Genomic DNA, 18,479 nt, shown 5'->3' with positions numbered 1-18,479 from the left:
TTTTAGGTTTATTTCTTCTCAATTCTAGGTTCAATGTTCCTTTAATTTAGTTTCTCTTTTACTTTTATTTGTCTTAGCATTCTAGTTTATCTATTTCCCCTATTGATTACTTTATGTTGCTATTTAGTTTATGAACTCCATGTTAGATTCAATTTCTATTTAATGCAATTTGAGGTATTTCAGATTTATGATTGCTTTCTTCAATTTATATTATTTATGCTTTCAATTTAATTTAGATTTCTCTCCTTTTGGCTTTGGTTGAGTAATTGGAGACTCTTGAGTTTTCAAACTCCTTTGTTGATTGATAATTGTTATGTTTGCTAGTTGATTTGAATTCCACTAACTCTAGTCTTTCCATAGGAATTGACTAGGACCTCAATTGATTTATCCACTTGACCTACCTTCATAGTTAGAGGTTAACTAAGTGGGAGTAATGAATAATTGATGTCACAATTGATAAGGATAACTAAGATAGGACTTCTAATTCTCATACCTTGCCAAGACTTTTACTAGCTATTAGTTTTATTCTTGCAATTTACTTTTCTTGTTCAACCTTTACAAAAAAACCCAAAAAGATATAATCTCATAACCAATAATAACTACATCTCCCTGCAATTCCTTGAGAGACAACCCGAAGTTTAAATACTTCGATTTAATTTTATTGGGTTTACTTTAGTGACAACCAAATTTTTGTATGAAAGGATTCTTTATTGGTTTAGAAACTATACTAGCAATGAGAACTTATTTGTAAATTCTTTACCGACAAAATTCCATTCATCAAAATGGCGCCGTTACTGGAAAATTGCAAACGTATGCCTTATTATTGGTTATTGTAAATATTTTCTTTTTGCTTGATTATTTGTTTTTGTTTTTAATTTTTATTTGCTACTATGAATTCTCACCCCTGTCGCTATGAGTTTGGTTCCAATTATGTTGCAGGGAATGGGCGCTATAATAAGAACATGCATCAAGGTTGGAACAATCAAAGATGGGAGGAGCCATAAGGATTTGATCAACCCTCTTGGCAACAACCCCCTTCAATGCGCTATAACCAACAACCATTCTATGATGCATACCAAGACAATAGTTATGGTGGACCTTTTCGTGACAACCAACCTCCACCAAATTACTATGGTTAAGAGCCATTCCACGGTGCGTACCAAGATGATGAATATGGTGGACCCCCTTGTAGTTACCAACAAGCTCCACCATATTCTTATGAACCACCTCCTCAACATAACTTTGAACCACTATACTCACAAGCCCCACTACAAGAAAAAGCCATATTTGTAACAAAAAAAATTGTTACAAAACATCGAAATTTTGAAACAAAAGTTTTTTGTAACAAAAAAAGGGGCCGTTGCAGTATGTCCCATTACAAAAAGTTTTTGTAACAAAAAATGGAGCTGTTACAATTCAATATGATATTTTGTAACAATTTTTTCTGATACAAAAAACTAGAAGCCATTACAAAAGTGATAACAAATTTTGATCTTCAAGGTATTTTTGGTGACAATATATTTTTTCCTATAAAAAAATTTTGTTACAAAATGTAACATGATTTTGTAACATTTTTTTTTCTTTAGTTACAAAAGTAAATTAATTATTTTGTAACAATTTTTTTTAATACAAATTGCATGCATAATTTACTAAATTATTTTTTAAATTAACTAATATATTAACCATTTTAATAAGCAAGTCTACATCTATATAATACGCAAAAACATACATAATTCAAACAAGATCCTTTTAGCTAAAATTGTTTTCAAACAAAATAACATTAGTGAGTACATTTATTAGTTCTACAAGTTATATGTCTTGCACAAGTTCAACTAAAAGTTAAAAGTTCTAACATAAATTAGTGTCTCTATGAATCAAAATATTCTTGAGCCCTCAAGGTAGCATGTGGTCACCATTTCAGTACTCCTGTAAATAAGAAAAATCGAAACAAAAAATTAGAAACAAGATATAACACCAATTATAATTTTTTCCATTAAGTTTTATCCAAAATGTTTAAAAAAAATTTGGACAGAACCTCCCTTAAAACTTGGATATTTCCACCGTCTACGATTCCAACAAAAATAACCAATTCACAACTTATTTCTCAGCCAATACACAACCAAATTTATCAAACCAAATTTAAGCATGAAGTTAAAATGAACTTGAATATGCCATATAACTAACCATTAGCAATTGTGCTCCTTTACTCTTGCCCTTTGTATTGTATCACAACATATGGATCTATTTTGCCTATTAAACACAAAAAATAAATTATAAAAATTTGTTAGCATATTTATTAGCATAGTTAGAATTGCACAACTTGAACATAGTTAGAATGTTTATAAAAACTTGTTTAATATAATTAAGATTTTTTGCAGATTCTTCATAAACTTGAGTACATGACAGCTTGAAGGCAATAAGATAATGATAGAAATTAAAGAACCAAAACCAGGAGAAATAAGATAAGGATTGATAACTGGTAATAAACGAGGCAAAATTAGTTGGCACAAAACTGAGAACAATACAGTTTACATGAGTGTTTGGGGCCATTTCAGCAGCCAAGGCCTATGCAGTATATTACGAATAATTATCAGACTTAAAAACAAGAAGATATATGTAGTTTTGTTAGATGTTCAAGGAACACTTTGCAGGGCAAGTGAAGTACCTACTTTGGTAAGTCCAAAAAGGACTGTTTTGGTCACTCCATACATAGACATAGAAGCAGGAGGATTGAAGTCGGCGATGGAGGAAATAATAACCACAGATGAGCCTTTGTGCAAGTGAGGAGCTGCATCCTGCAAGAACATAAAGGTCGTTAACACATCAATTAGAACATTATCTCATAACAACAAACAATTGATAGCTTGAACTAATTTACCTTGAGAAGAAGTATAGAGGCCTTAACATTAAACTCCTAAAGCTTGTCAAGAACAGAGTTTTTGGTTCGCAAAATAGGGTCAACAGAAGGATTTGCAGCTGCGTTTGACACAATCACATCTATATTTCCACACTTATGTAATGTTCAACAGCATATTCAACAGCATTCAAACAAATTTTAATAAAGGATAATGCATTCGATAAAAATGAATAGAAAAGGGTGACCTGTGCGGTTTTCTTAATCAAATCCTTTCTCTGTTGATTGTTGGAGACATAGCAAACAAGGGCCAAAAATTCAATTCCTTTAGCCCTAAGTTTCTCTGCAGCCTCGTCAACATTTTGCTGTAGAAACAAGGAAATTGAGTAATGAATATAATTAATTGGAGGCAAAGAGGAAGAGAAAGGGAAAAGGACCTGCTTGCGAGAAGAGATGACGACGAAAGCACCTTCCAAGCCCAGCCTTTCAGCTATGGCGAAGCCAGTTCCAGACGGCAGATGCGATATGGAGCACAGGGGGGTTCAGCCAGCAGTGGCAGTGGCTCCCCGTCTTCCCTTCTGTTCGCGTTCCCTCACCCTCAGACCAGATCGGCGGTGACTAGGCTCATCAACAACAGCGGCGACGACAAAGACGGCCCGGACAGCGGCAGCGACGCGACGCTTCTCTTCACGACGGCTTCCTCCCTCGTGCATCTCTGCTCTGATAGTGGGCTGAACGGCGACAACACGGCTCCACAGGATGGCGACGCTCCTCCTCGCGCGGTTCTGACAGCAGCTCTTGGACGGATCGAACAGCGGCGGCAACAGCGCGGCCTTCTCCTCATTCTCCTTCCTCCGCTCCACCTCTCTCTTCTCTATGCGACATGACGGCGCAGCGGCAGTGACGCCCGCGGCGCCATCCTCACTCTCCCCTCCCCTTCTTTCTGTGAACCCCTCTCCTCTCTACCCTTTCTGTTTCTTGAGTCCGGTGATGCTGTGTGTGTTTCAAGCTTGATGAGTTTGCTGATGGCGTTTAGGTTTGGGGAAGGGCTGCGACTGGGAGATGAGTGAGGGTGGATTAGGGTTTTGAGTAAAAATAGGTCTAGGGGTAGTTTTGTAATTTCAAATAAAAGTGGGGATAATATAGTAATTATGAATAAATTTTACTCCAACAATAATAATGTATAAAAATACTATTTGTTCATCAATTTTACAAATTACTTTCAATAAAATATTCAAATTCAAAAATTAGAAATAATATAATTAATTTCTTTATTTTCCAAAACAGCAGTATTAATATTTTTAATATTAATTATTTAGTCCAAATCATATAAAATTCTTATTATTTCATAATTACCAACTTTATAATTTAAATATAGAAAATAATCCAATAATTGTAAAATTGGATAATAATCCTAATTATTTCAAATTCAATTAATCAAAACTTGCTCTAATTATTTTTAATAAAATAATTTCTGAAATTAAGACTATAAATAACTATATGATTTGAGACTTGATCATAATAAGATTTTTCAAAAGTTCCGGGTCTTACAGATATGGTGGTGGTGATGGCGGTGGCTTGCAGATTTCCACGAGATCTTCTCTCTCACACTGCGACGGCTGAGAGCTTTAGGGTTTGTTTGGAGGGGTTGAGAATTTTAATTATGTGTAATAATGGGAATTTTTAAAATTATGTAGGGGAGTTTTATAATTTTCCACAAATAAAATATTTTGTGTAAGTTTTTAAGAATTTTCACTAAAAAATATCTACTAATTATTAAAAAATTTGCAGTGTAAAAATCTGATTATTAATAAAAATTATATATTAATTATTTAGAATAATATAAAATAATATTTTTATTTTTTAAAAATTAATGAATACATACATTTTATAAAAAATTTAAATTTTTGAAATAAAATAAAATTATTTTGAAAAAAATATATACACAATTTTTTTTACTCTTAAAGTGTTTAACATTTTGAAAAAAAATTGTTATAAAATATGCTTATAATTTGTGACAAATAATTAACTTGTTACAAATAATACTGAATTTTGTGACAAATTAATTTTTTGTTACAAAATAACTGGAGTTTTTGAAGCAAAAAGTTGTTTTATTACAAAACAATTGGAGTTTTTGAAAGAAAAAAAAATTGTTACAAAATATTTTGAATTTTTGCAACTTGTTTTTTTTTTGTTACAAAATAAAACAGGTTGTTACAAAATATTATTCTTTTGTAACAATAAAAAATTATTATTACAAAATATTTTTTTTGTAACAATTTTAAATTTGATACAAATTTTTTGTTACAAATGTTCTATTTTCTTGTAGTGTCCCCTACAACCAGTCACCTCCATATGACCCCAATCCATATCCACTTAACCAACCACCAAATGAACCATACATAGAACCACCACAATTCCAACCCAATTACTCCCAAGAACCACCACCTCAATATACACCATCTCCATATCCTTATCAAGATGAACCACCTTCCTATCATGAGCCCTTTCTCCCAACAAATGAACCCTCCTATCCACCCGAAGCTCTCATAAATGATACCCTTAATGTTATTAGCCAAGAGCAAGGAGAGCGTCAAACCACACTTATCTCTACTCTCATTAATCTCACCTCTAAACTCCAAAATCTTATATCCCGCAGAGACCAATCCTCTACCTCCAATATTCAACCCTCTAGCTTTAGTGCACCACCACCCTCCGTGCAAGAATACCCATATCCATCATGTAAGAACCGGCATTTTTCACGGATAAAATTATTTAAATGTCCAAATTAAATTACAAAAAGTTAGGATGAGAATTTGGGAATTTAAATATGATTTTTGGACTCAGTAGATTTTTCTGAGTCAGGAAATGTGCTTTCTGCGAAAAATTGTGAAAAACTGCAAACCGACAGTTGAACCGGTTGAACCGGTTCAAGTCTGCCCGGTACCGCATGAGAAAAAGTGGAAATAGTCAAAAACCTTAGAAAAACATTAGACATGGAAAACCGGGCTTTAGTGTTAAAGGTTTGGCCCGAAGTTAGGCCAAACGGGCTAAAAACGCTAACGGGTTGAATCGAGCCCAAGTTGGGCCCAAGTCCAACATATATAATGGTTCATTAATGAACCCTTCACCCATAAACACACACAGAGCTGCAAAGGGGAGAGGAGAAAAGAGAAGAACACTATTCACCTCTCCATTCAATCTGCGATATCTTGAGCTACGATGCTCTGATCCGCGTGCCGTCAGCGGCTACGCGAAGCTCTCGCCGAGCCCGTCCTTTCTATTTAAGCTTTATGGTAAGTCTCTCAAGTTTCCATGCTCATTTTTCGTACCCTTGTGCATTTCGAGTTTTAGGGTTTGGTTTTGAGAGAAATCTTGTGTCTTGGGCGTTTTAGGTACACTCTAGCACTTGATTGTTGGTGGTTTTGGCTTCCAAAACTGTTGGGCAAGGTAAAAGCTCTTAACATCCTTGTGAGATTATGTTTATGTTGAGCCCTAGTTTGATTAGTGATGTTTGGTGTGTATATAGCTTGTTTGTTGTGAGTTTGGAGCTTGTTGGAGCTACTTTGGTGGTTATATTTTGGTTGAAAGCTTATTTGGTTCATATTGAAAATGGGCCAAGGTATGGTTTCGATTTCCTCTATGTAGTATATAATATTCATGGACACTTAGGCTAGTGACCCATAGGATAGGTTTGGATTTGAATGGTTGTTAAGTTGTTGAATGATGTTATATGATGATTTTGATGATTTGATGAATGTTGAATTTAATTGTAATGATTCAGTTGGATATGATGAAGATGAAGGATGGTGAAGTTGAGGAGTGGGCTGTGTTGATAAATGTGATATTGATATGGATTGGTTGATAATGTAGTTGGAAATTGTGAATTGATGATAATTGTAGGTTGTTTGAATTAATATTATGATGTGAGTTGACGGTGATGAAAGTGCATGTTGATAATGAATGCTAATATTGACGTTATTTGATGATTATTGTTGAAGGATGGGAGTTTTATAAGGATTTGTAGTGAATATTGATGTTGTTGATGGTTGATGATGATTATGAGGGTTTATGATGGTTTTGGACGTTGATGATTATTTTGATTATTGGTTATTGTGGTTCATGTTGAAATTAAGTGAGTGAGGTAGTTTGATGATTTGAATGGATTGGATGATGATAATGGAATAAAGGAATTGGTACTTGTAGCACTAATTAATGTTGAGAATTTGAATGGTGGTATTAAGGGAATGGGATGTGATATTAGGTTGGGTTTTTGAGTTGTTGAATGGTTTAGAAGGTTGTGTGAGCGAAGAAATGGTTGAGGTAGTGTTTGTATGAATTTTTGGGTTGTTTTGGTATGGTTAAAATTTGATTGAATTGGTATTGGATTAAGGATTGGTTAAAAGTTGAGTTTTTGAGATTTTGGGTAAAAGTGGATTTTTGGTGAACTTTGTCTGATTATAACTTTTGCCTCGGTTTTCAAAATTAGTTAAAAATTATTTAGAATTAAAGATCTTTGAAAACCCTTTAAATTGATATAAAGTTTGTAAAATTTGAAATTTTGTAGAGAAAGTTATGATCGTTCAAAGTTGGTGTTGAAAATCTAAAATTCTGCAAGGTTGCATAATTTCAGAATTTTCTGATATGTGCGGACACACAGCCTTGTGCGCACGCACAACCCTGCAAAAATTCTATTCCGTACGGACACACAGACTTGTGTGTATGCACAGGCAGGGGAAATGGCTCTTGTAGCAGCGCCAGCAAAAGTTGTGCGCGCGCACATCAATGAAGGATTACGACCTGTGCGGACGCACACCCCTGTGCGCACGCACAAGTCGGGAAGGGTCATCTGTTGGGGGCACTCGTACAGCTTGTGCGAGTGAACAGGCATGAAATTTTTAGTACCTGTGCGTATGCACACCCCTATGCGTACGCACACTTTCAAAATCTTCCTGGGCGTGCGCACGCACACTCCTGTGCGGACGCACATGCCCTATTTCATAAATTTAAACTTTGTTTTCAACTATTCCACCTTCCCAACAAGGTTGTAAGCTTCTATAACACCATTTTAAGGCTTTTGGGCTTAGATTTGAGTATGGGAATAAGGGAAATAAGTTAAGGTTTTAGTTGATGTTTGTTTTTGAAAGTTAGCGGACAGAGGCTTAGGTTTCTGGTGTGTTGGGGATGAGATTGGTAGAGTGTGAAGGAAGGAAGATATACGAATTGAGAAGTTGATGAACTGATGAGTCCGGAATGGAAATTTATGAGTTAATGATGGTTGTTATGAGTTGAGAACTTGGAAAGGAATATGAGGAAATGATCAGGTCATGAGAGAGTGTGCGGGGCCTATATCTCCGGCGTGGCGGATGTTACTATCGCTTGACTTGTTGAATGTTGTGAGTGTGTGGGACCTATATCCCCGGCGTAGCAGATTTTTCTGCTGTATGATTAGTGTTGTTAAGAGTGCACGGGGCCTATACCCCCGGCGTAGCAGATTGTTCTGCTACATGCGTAGTTGTGGTTATTTCCTTCTCTGCTGCAGGAAGTGTGCGGGGCCTATATCTCTGATGTAGTAGACTCCCTACTGCAAGAGTGCGCAGGGCACTATATCTCTGACGTAGCAGATTTGCTGCTATAGGAGTGCGCAGGGCACTATATCTCTGTCGTAGCAGAAAAGGCTAAATCCGGGAGGATGTGTCGGGTCGGCATTACGGACCAACAAGTGATATCACGAGCCAATAGGATAGACATTCATCATATGCATCTTCTAGATGCTTGCTTGCTTTGTTTACTTGAGGTTTCCTAATTGAATAACATGCCTATCTGCTTCTTGAACTACTTGTTGTATATGAATATTATTGTGTTTTACTTGTTTGTATTAATTGTGATTGTTCGGTGTTGCGGAGGTCAGGTAGGCGGTGACGATGGGATCGCTCGGAGGGTAGGTTGGCGAGGGCTGTGGGGTACAGCGGTGTTTGACTAGATTAGAAATCCCCTAAGATAGACTACCCTGTTATGGTCCTATGGTTTAAGTTTCGTTAAGATTTTACATATTATGCTTAATTGTTTTAGAATGCTTTAAGTTTGAATCTTATGATGGATATGGAGCTCAGGATTGCCTTTGGCGTCCCGGGGTCTTATATCCTACATCACCGGGCACTGTTACCATACTGAGAACCTCCAGTTCTCATACCATATTTCTGTTGTGTTTTTCAGATGCAGGTCGCAACCCACCTCGGTAAGTTGCTTTGGATGGTGACAGAAGCGGAGGATCTTGGAATCTTTTGATTTATTTTGTTTATTTATATATATATCTCACTTTTGTATTTTTATTTTGGCCTAGAGGCTTATATTTGAGAGAGAACAAACCTTGTATAAGCCATTTTAAACTTCAATTTCCTCTTATCTGTATATCTGGCTAACTGGCTTAAACTCCGCGAGCCGTGGCTAGTTTCCTATGATATTACACTATTATACTAATACTTTGTTTATGTCACACCTGTTTCTTGTGCTTTAAGTTAGACGCTTCGTTAGTTCGTTTTGCGCTTTTAAATCCTGTTTTTGAGCTATATCCTTCATCAGGCTTCTAGATAATATTATTCCTTTTATATATCATATGTATGAGCTTAGAACTGTCGTAATCCTTGATTAATATTTGCTTTATGATGCGAGGTAAAGCTTAGACTAATTAGGGTGTTACACATCAATCCAAGAGCAAGATGATCTCAATTATGCTATTGACATGGAACAAGAAAGAAGGGATCGTCTTCACGAATTCATACTTCATAAGAAGCTAGAGCATGCCCTATAGGTGGAGGTAGAACAAGAGAGAAGGGATCGTCTCCACGAATTCATACTTCATAAGAAGCTAGAGGAGGCCCTAAAGGTGGAGGTAGCAGAGACCCTTGAAGATGAAGGAGTAGTTGAAGAATTAATGAAGGACGACATCAAGGAGGAGTTTGATTTTGTATTAGAGCAAATGGAGAGAGCTGAAATTATCAAAGAAGAGGAAGTGGTTGAAGACTTGGGAGATGCGGAACCTCCATAGGAAAGTCCAGTCATAGAGCCTCCTTCCAAGGTATTTGATGTTGATGTTGAGGAGGGTTGATAAACCACTATTTATGGTTTATATTGTGTTTAATTGTGTGGTTTTATCATGATCTTTACCCACTTATTCATATGATTAGCATGCATTTATATTTCCTTCCTAAATTTATTACATGATTGAAAACTTGCTTCCTAGAGACTTTTAATTATGTATTTTAATTCTCCTTTATTCCATGCGATGCCGTGATCTGTGTGTTAAGTGTTTCAGGCTTTATAGGGCACGAATGAGTTGGAGATTGGAAAGGAAGCTTGCAAAAATGGAAGGAACACAAGAAATTAAGGAGATGACCAGCGAGAAGTGATGCGGCCGCATGGCTCACGCGACCACGCGAAAGAGAGGAAATCGCAGTGACGTGGCCGCATGGCTCACGCGACCGCGCGGATTGGAATAGCATAAGTGATGTGGAGGCGTGGACGACGCGTCCGCGTGGAGAAGCAAAACGCCGAATGACGCGTCCGCATGAATGATGCGATCGCGTGACATGCGCGATCTGCATAATCTGCAGAATCGCTGGGGGCGATTTCGGGCCCTATTTTGACCTAGTTTTTGGCCTAGAAAAGCAGACTAGAGCCAGGGAACATGCAGAAACCAACAACAACATTTATTCCACATAGTTTTAGTTTTTAGATCTAGTTTTCCTCTCCTCTAGGTTTTTTTTCTCTCTACACATTCATAGTTTTTAGGATTCTTATTTTCTATTACTTTTTGCATTGGGATTTTGAGAAGAGTTATTACCTCATCAAGACTTCGTCATTCTAGTTCATTTTCTTTACTTGGCTTTACTCTTCCATGTCCTTTAAAATACTTAATTCTACTATTGGATTATTTTAGAATTTATTAATACAAGAGTTATTTTTATTTTTAATTGATTCTTTTGAGTTTTATTTATCATGTCTTTCTTTAATTCCCTTTCCTATGTTATGAGTTCCACATTCACAATGAGTGAGTAGTTCCCTAACTTGATGGGGAGTTGATTGAATGGAACCCTTGAGTTGGAATGCTCAAAGGAGAAATTATAATTGGGTTTATTATTGGATTGCCCTCTAATCACTAACGCCAGTCCTTCCAAGTAAGCGGACTGGGACTTGTGAATAGAAACAGCATTTCAACTTGTTTGACTTCCCATTACCTAGTAAGGGATAACTAAACAGAACAACCCCCAATTATCAATTAATCTTAAGAGTACTGCAACAAGAATAGGGCTTCCAACTAATCTACTCCCAGTCAAGGCCTTTATTTAAATCACATTAATTCTCTGATTTAATTTCCTGTCATTCAACTCAAATCTTTTTGAAAACCATCCGATTAATAAAATAGCACACTTTCCTGCAACTCGTTGGGAGACGACCTAGGATTCATACTCCCAGTATTTTAATTTTAATTTCTGTGACACCCTTTTTTAAATTGATAAGCGGATTTCTGGTTGGTTGAGGACTATACTCGCAACGCATATCTTATAACAATTCTTAACTCACCAATTTTCGCCCACATCAATTTTTGGTGCCGTTGCCGGGGAGTTGCAATAGAGTGCTAAAGTTATTGATTGGATTTTATTTTTTTGCATTTTATTTTATTTTACTACTATGAGTTGCTTGTTTCTTTCGTTGGATGACGCATTCGCTTCCTGACCCAAGCTTACTAGTATTCGATCCTGAGATTGAAAGAACTATTTCACGAATAAGGCAAGCTCAGTGTCGGTTAGTCCTCTCTGAGGACGGATTTGAAACGTCACTTGAGAAAGAAACAGCCCCCGCTCTACTGATTTAGTTGTTTTACGTGCAGGTAACATGGCAGCAGCTAGGAGAGTTACTATCCAGGAGGCTAGAGTCCCTGATTTTACAATGCAACCATTTCAAGTGCATCACCCAGTGGTGGCTACAGACTTTAAAATAAAGACCGCACTGCTCAATTTGATGCCCAAGTTTCATGGCTTGCCTGCTCAAGAGCCTATCAAGCACTTGAGAGATTTTCAAGTAGCCTTTTCTACTGTCAGGCGTGATGGTGCAGATGAAACTTTAATTTTGCTGAAAGCTTTCCCATTTTCTCTTGAGGGAAAGGTAAGAGAGTGGTACTACACTCAACCAGCAGCAATTGTATCCAACTGGGATACACTGAGAAGAGAATTCTTGGAAAAGTTCTTTCCAGCTGAAATTACTGATAAACTGAAGAAAGATATTTCCATGATTGTTCAGGATGATTCTGAAACTCTCTATGAGTACTGGGAGCACTTCAATAATCTTTTGGAAGCTTGCCCCCACCATATGATTGACAAGATAGTGTTACTCGGTTACGTCACACAAGGCATGAGGCCCCAAGACAAGACCACATTGGAAAGTGCTAGCAATGGGTCTATGAAAAAGTACAAGACCACTGATGAGGCATGGCAATTGATCAGGGACTTAGCTGAATCTACTATGAATCACAGGCAGAAACAAGGCCATGCAAAAGCCGTTGCAGAAGTATCCTCTAGCAGAGAGACTGCTGCTTTAACTCAGAGTATCTATGAAATGACTAACTTGCTGAAGCAGATGCAATTGAATCAACAACAAGTTCAGCAAACTCAACCTTCTCCACCACAGCAAAACCAACAGTTAGTCCCACAGAGAGTTTGCGGAGTCTGTGCTGATTATAGCCATTATACTGATGAATGTCCACAACTCCAACAGGAAGACAACACCGTGGCAGCCACTCATAACTTCTATGACCGCCCCAACCAAGGGTACAATCAAAGTGGCAATTACAACCATGGATGGCAGGACAATTCTAACCAGAATTGGAGGGACAACAACAACAACAGAGGAGGCAGAGATAATCAAGGAAATCAGAGGTGGAATAACAACAACAACAGGCAACAGAACCAGTTCCAGCCTTACAGAGCACCTCACCTGAGGCAATCCCAAGGACCACCGAATACCCAACAGCAGACCTCTCAAATTACCTATCCTTCTTCTTCTGCTAATGATGACTTACTACAATCAATTGATCGGAGACAGCAGACCATAGAAAATAACATCAATGCCACTCTGAATGGTCTGAACGCTACTTTGCAAGCTCTTGTCTCACAGATTGGTTCAATGAATAACTCCAATAATCAACCTTTGAGCTCCAGTGGAATTCCCTCTCAACTATTACCCAATCCCAAGGGTGGTATTAATGCCATCACCCTAAGGTCCGGAACCACACTGCAGGAGAGCAATCAGGAGGAGCCAAGCTCACTAGAACACACCTCAGCTGAAGAGGTAGTGGAAATAGAAGATCTTGAAGAGGAAGAAGACATACAGGACATAGCTGAAAAAGAAGAAGCTCGACCACAGGAGGAAGCATCAAAAGGCGCAGACTGGTGCGCAGAAATTGTGATTACACTTTAATTATGTAAAATTCATCGCTCTTTCTATCCCTGGTAATGGCGCCAAAAACATGATGCCAATACCATGGTTCACAACTTCGCACAACTAACCAGCAAGTGCACTGGGTCGTCCAAGTAATACCTTACGTGAGTAAGGGTCGAATCCCACGGAGATTGTTGGTATGAAGCAAGCTATGGTCACCTTGCAAATCTCAGTCAGGTAGGGTTAAATGTGATTGGATTAGATAATCAAAAGATAAATAATAAAGGATAGAAATACTTATGTAATTCATTGGTGAGAATTTCAGATAAGCGAATAGAGATGCTTTCGTTCCTCTGAACCTCTGCTTTCCTACTATCTTCATCCAATCAGTCTTACTCCTTTCCATGGCTGGCTTTATGTGATACATCACCATTGTCAATGGCTACTTTCGGTCTTCTCTCAGGAAAATGATCCAAATGCCCTGTCACGGCACGGCTAATCGTCTGGAGGCATCACCCTTGTCAATGGTTTCATCCTATCCTCTCAGTGAAAATGGTCAACGCACCCTGTCACGGCACGGCTATTCATCTGTCGGTTCTCGATCATGCTGGAATAGGATTTACTATCCTTTTGCGTCTGTCACTAACGCCCAGCACTCGCGAGTTTGAAGCTCGTCACAGTCATTCAATCATTGAATCCTACTCGGAATACCACAGACAAGATTTAGACTTTTCGGATTCTCTTGAATGCCGCCATCATTCTAGCTTACATCACGAAGATTCTGATTAAGAGATCTAAGAGATACTCATTCAATCTAATGTAGAACGGGAGTGGTTGTCAGGCACGCGTTCATAGGGAATGATGATGATTGTCACGTTCATCACATTCAGGTTGAAGTGCGAATGAATATCTTAGAAGCAAAATAAGATGAATTGAATAGAAAACAGTAGTACTTTGCATTAATCTTTGAGGAACAGCAGAGCTCCACACCTTAATCTATGGAGTGTAGAAACTCTACCATTGAAAATACATAAGTGAAAGGTCCAGGCATGGCCGAATGGCCAGCCCCCCTGATCTAAGAACCAGGCGTCCAAAGATGTCAAATACAATAGTAAAAAGTTCTATTTATAATAAACTAGTTACTAGGGTTTACAGAAGTAAGTAATTGATGCATAAATCCACTTCCGGGGCCCACTTGGTGTGTGTTTGGACTGAGCTTGACTGTTGCACGTGTAGAGGTCCTTCTTGGAGTTGAACGCCAGTTCTGGTGCCAGTTTGGGCGTTCAACTCTGGTTTTGGATCCTTTTCTGGCGCTGGACGCCAGAATTGGGCAGAGAGCTGGTGTTGAACGCCAGTTTGCGTCGTCTAAACTTAGCCAAAGTATGGACTATTATATATATCTGAAAAGCCCTGGATGTCTACTTTCCAACGCAATTGGAAGCGTGCCATTTCGAGTTCTGTAGCTCCAGAAAATCCATTTTGAGTGCAGGGAGGTCAGAATCCAACAGCATCAGCAGTCCTTCTTCAACCTCTGAATCTGATTTTTGCTCAAGTCCCTCAATTTCAGCCAGAAAATACCTGAAATCACAGAAAAACACACAAACTCATAGTAAAGTCCAGAAATGTGAATTTAACATAAAAACTAATAAAAACATCCCTAAAAGTAACTAGATTCTACTAAAAATATACTAAAAACAATGCCAAAAAACGTATAAATTATTCGCTCATCACAACACCAAACTTAAATTGTTGCTTGTCCCCAAGCAACTGAAAATCAAATAGGATAAAAAGAAGAGAATATACTATAAATTCCAAACTATCAATGAAACATAGCTCCAATCAGATGAGCGGGACTTGTAGCTTTTTTCCTCTTGAATAGTTTTGGCATCTCACTTTATCCATTGAAGTTCAGAATGATTGGCTTCTATAGGAACTCAGAGTTTAGATATTGTTATTGACTCTCCTAGTTTAGTATGATGATTCTTGAACACAGCTATTTTATGAGTCTTGGCCGTGGCCCTAAGCACTTTGTTTTCCAGTATTACCACCGGATACATAAATGCCACAGACACATAATTGGGTGAACCTTTTCAGATTGTGACTCAGCTTTGCTAAAGTCCCCAATTAGAGGTGTCCAGGGTTCTTAAGCACACTCTTTTTTTGCTTTGGACCTTGACTTTAACCGCTCAGTCTCAAGTTTTCACTTGACACCTTCACGCCACAAGCACATGGTTAGGGACAGCTTGGTTTAGCCGCTTAGGCCAGGATTTTATTCCTTTAGGCCCTCCTATCCACTGATGCTCAAAGCCTTGGGATCCTTTTTATTTACCCTTGCCTTTTGGTTTTAAGGGTTATTGGATTTTTGCTCTTGCCTCTTGGTTTTAAGAGCTTTGGCTTTTTCTGCTTGTTTTTTATTTCTTCTTTTTTTTTCGCCTATTTTTTTTTCTGCAAGCTTTGTTCTTTGCTGCTTTTTCTTGCTTCAAGAATCATTTTTAAGATTTTTCAGATTATCAAATAACATGTCTCCTTGTCATCATTCTTTCAAGAGCCAACATATTTAACATTCTTAAACAACAACTTCAAAAGACATATGCACTGTTCAAGCATACATTCAGAAAACAAGAAGCATTGTCACCACATCAATATAATTAAACTAAGTTCAAGGATAAATTCAAAACTCATGTACTTCTTGTTCTTTTGAATTAAAACATTTTTCATTTAAGAGAGGTGATGGATTCATAGGACATTCATATCTTTAAGTCATAGTTACTAAATACTAAAGATCATGTAATGAAGACACAAACATAGATAAGCACATAACATAGAAAACGAAAACAGAAGAAATAAGAACAAGGAATGAATCCACCTTAGTGATGGTGGCGTTTCCTTCTTGAGGAACCAATGATGTCCTTGAGCTCTTCTACGTCTCTTCCTTGTCTTTGTTACTCCTCCCTCATAGCTTTTTGATCTTCTCTAATTTCATGAAGGATGATGGAGTGCTCTTGATGTTCCGCCCTTAATTGTCCCATGTTGGAACTTAATTCTCCTAGGGAGGTGTTGATTTGCTCCCAATATTTATGTGGAGGGAAGTGCATCCCCTGAGGTATCTCAGGGATCTCTTGATTTGCAGCCACATGTTCTACCACTGAGCTATAGACCCTTGAGATGAATCTTTCCATCTCCCATGACTCGGAGGTGGAAGCCTTTGTCTTCCCTTTCCCTTTTCTGGAGGTTTCTCCGGTCTTAGGTGCCATTAATGGTAATGGAAAAACAAAAAGCTTATGCTTTTACCACACCAAACTTAGAATGTTGCTCGCCCTCGAGCAAAAGAAGAAAGAATAGAAGAAGAAGAAGAAGATATGGAGGAGATGGGGGGATGTGTGTATGGATGTGAGTGGTGAATAGAAAACAGAAGGGATGGTCATGAATGGAGAAAAAGAGGGTGAGGTGGGTAGGGATCCTGTGAGGTTTTACAGATCCTGAGATGATCCTGTGGTGTCCACAGATCTTGAGGTGATCCTGTGGTGTCCACAGATCCGGAGGTGTCAAGGATTTACATCCCTGCACCCATTAGGCATATAAAATGCCCTTGCACACAACTCTGGGCGTTCAGCGCCAGGTAGGTGCCCATTTTGGGCGTTCAACGCCCATTTGTTGGCCATTTCTGGCGTTGAACGCCAGAACCATGCTTGTTCTGGGCGTTCAGCGCCAACTCTTCTCCAGGGTTCCATTCTGGCGTTCAGCGCCCAGATGATGCCCTTTTTGGGCGTTCAGCGCCCAGATACTGCCATTTTGGGCGTTCAGCGCCAGAACCATGCTCTGTTCTGGCGTTGAACGCCAGGCAGATGCTCCCTCCAGGGTGTGATTTTTCTTCTGCTGTTTTTTATTCTGTTTTTAATTTTTTGTTTATTTTGTGACTCCACATGATCATGAACCTATAAAGACATATAACTAAGAAAAATATAGTTAGATAAATAAAAATTGGGTTGCCTCCCAACAAGTGCTTCTTTAATGTCAATAGCTTGACAGTGGGCTCTCATGGAGCCTCACAGATGTGCAGAGCATTGTTGAAACTCCCCAACACCAAACTTAGAGTTTGGATATGGGAGTTCAACACCAAACTTAGAGTTTGGTTGTGGCCTCCCAACACCAAACTTAGAGTTTGACTGTGGGGGCTTTGTTTGACTCTGCTTTGAGGGAAGCTTTTTCTGCTTCCTCTCCATGGATGCAGAGAGAGATCCTTGAGTTGTAAACACAAGGTTGTCCTTATTCAATTGAAGGATCAATTCTCCTCTGTCCACATCAATCACAGCTCTTGCTGTGGCTAGGAAAGGTCTTCCTAAGATGATGGATTCATCCTCTTCCTTCCCAGTATCTAAGACTATGAAATCAGCAGGGATGTAAAGGCCTTCAACCTTTACTAGCACGTCCTCTACTTGTCCATAAGCCTGTTTTCTGGAATTATCTGCCATCTCTAATGAGATTTTAGCAGCTTGCACCCCATAGATTCCCAGTTTCTCTATTACAGAGAGGGGCATGAGGTTTATTCCTGAACCAAGGTCACACAGAGCCTTAAAGATCATGGTGCCTATAGTACAAGGTATTATGAACTTTCCAGGATCCTGTCTCTTCTGAGGCAATGTCAGTTGATCTAGATCACTTAGTTCATTGATGAACAAGGGAGGTTCAACTTCCCAAGTATCAATGCCAAATAATTTGGCGTTTAGCTTCATGATTGCACCAAGAAACTTGGCAGTTTGCTCCTCAGTAACATCCTCATTCTCTTCAGAAGAGGAGTACTCATCAAAGCTCATGAATGGCATAAGGAGGTTCAATGGAATCTCTATGATCTCTAGATGAGTCTCAGATTCCTTTGGTTCCTCAGAGGGAAACTCCTTATTGATCACTGGACGTCCCAGGAGGTCTTCCCCCTTGGGATTCACGTCCTCTCCTTCCCTTATAGGTTCGGCCATGGTGCTTATATCAATGGCCTTGCACTCTCCTTTTGGATTATCTTCTGTATTGCTTGGGAGAGTACTAGGAGGGATTTCAGTGATCCTTTTACTCAGCTGGCCCACTTGTGCTTCCAAATTTCTAATGGAAGGCCTTGTTTTATTCATGAAACTCACAGTGGCCTTAGATAGATCAGAGACTAAATTTGCTAAGCTAGATGGATTCTGCTCAGAAT

At 38.4% G+C, this 18,479-nt stretch overlaps 1 non-coding gene and 1 pseudogene across 1 annotated transcript; both read right to left on the bottom strand.

Moving 5' to 3' along the window:
• Positions 1 to 1,467: 1,467 nt before the first annotated feature.
• On the bottom strand, positions 1,468 to 3,372 carry LOC107627157 (tropinone reductase-like 3; annotated as a pseudogene).
• Positions 3,373 to 12,121: 8,749 nt separating this feature from the next.
• LOC148573697 (small nucleolar RNA R71) lies at positions 12,122 to 12,229 on the bottom strand. The gene has a single exon (XR_015906475.1). It is a non-coding gene; the product is annotated as a small nucleolar RNA R71 (small nucleolar RNA).
• Between the last annotated feature and the right edge of the window lie 6,250 nt (positions 12,230 to 18,479).

The sequence above is a fragment of the Arachis ipaensis genome, chromosome B2 (assembly GCF_059453495.1).
Source record: "Arachis ipaensis isolate K30076 ecotype BB chromosome B2, ASM5945349v1, whole genome shotgun sequence".
In the NCBI taxonomy this organism is placed as follows: Eukaryota; Viridiplantae; Streptophyta; class Magnoliopsida; order Fabales; family Fabaceae; genus Arachis; species Arachis ipaensis.
Note: the sequence above shows the minus strand (reverse complement) of the source record. Positions and strands in the feature narration are given on the sequence as shown.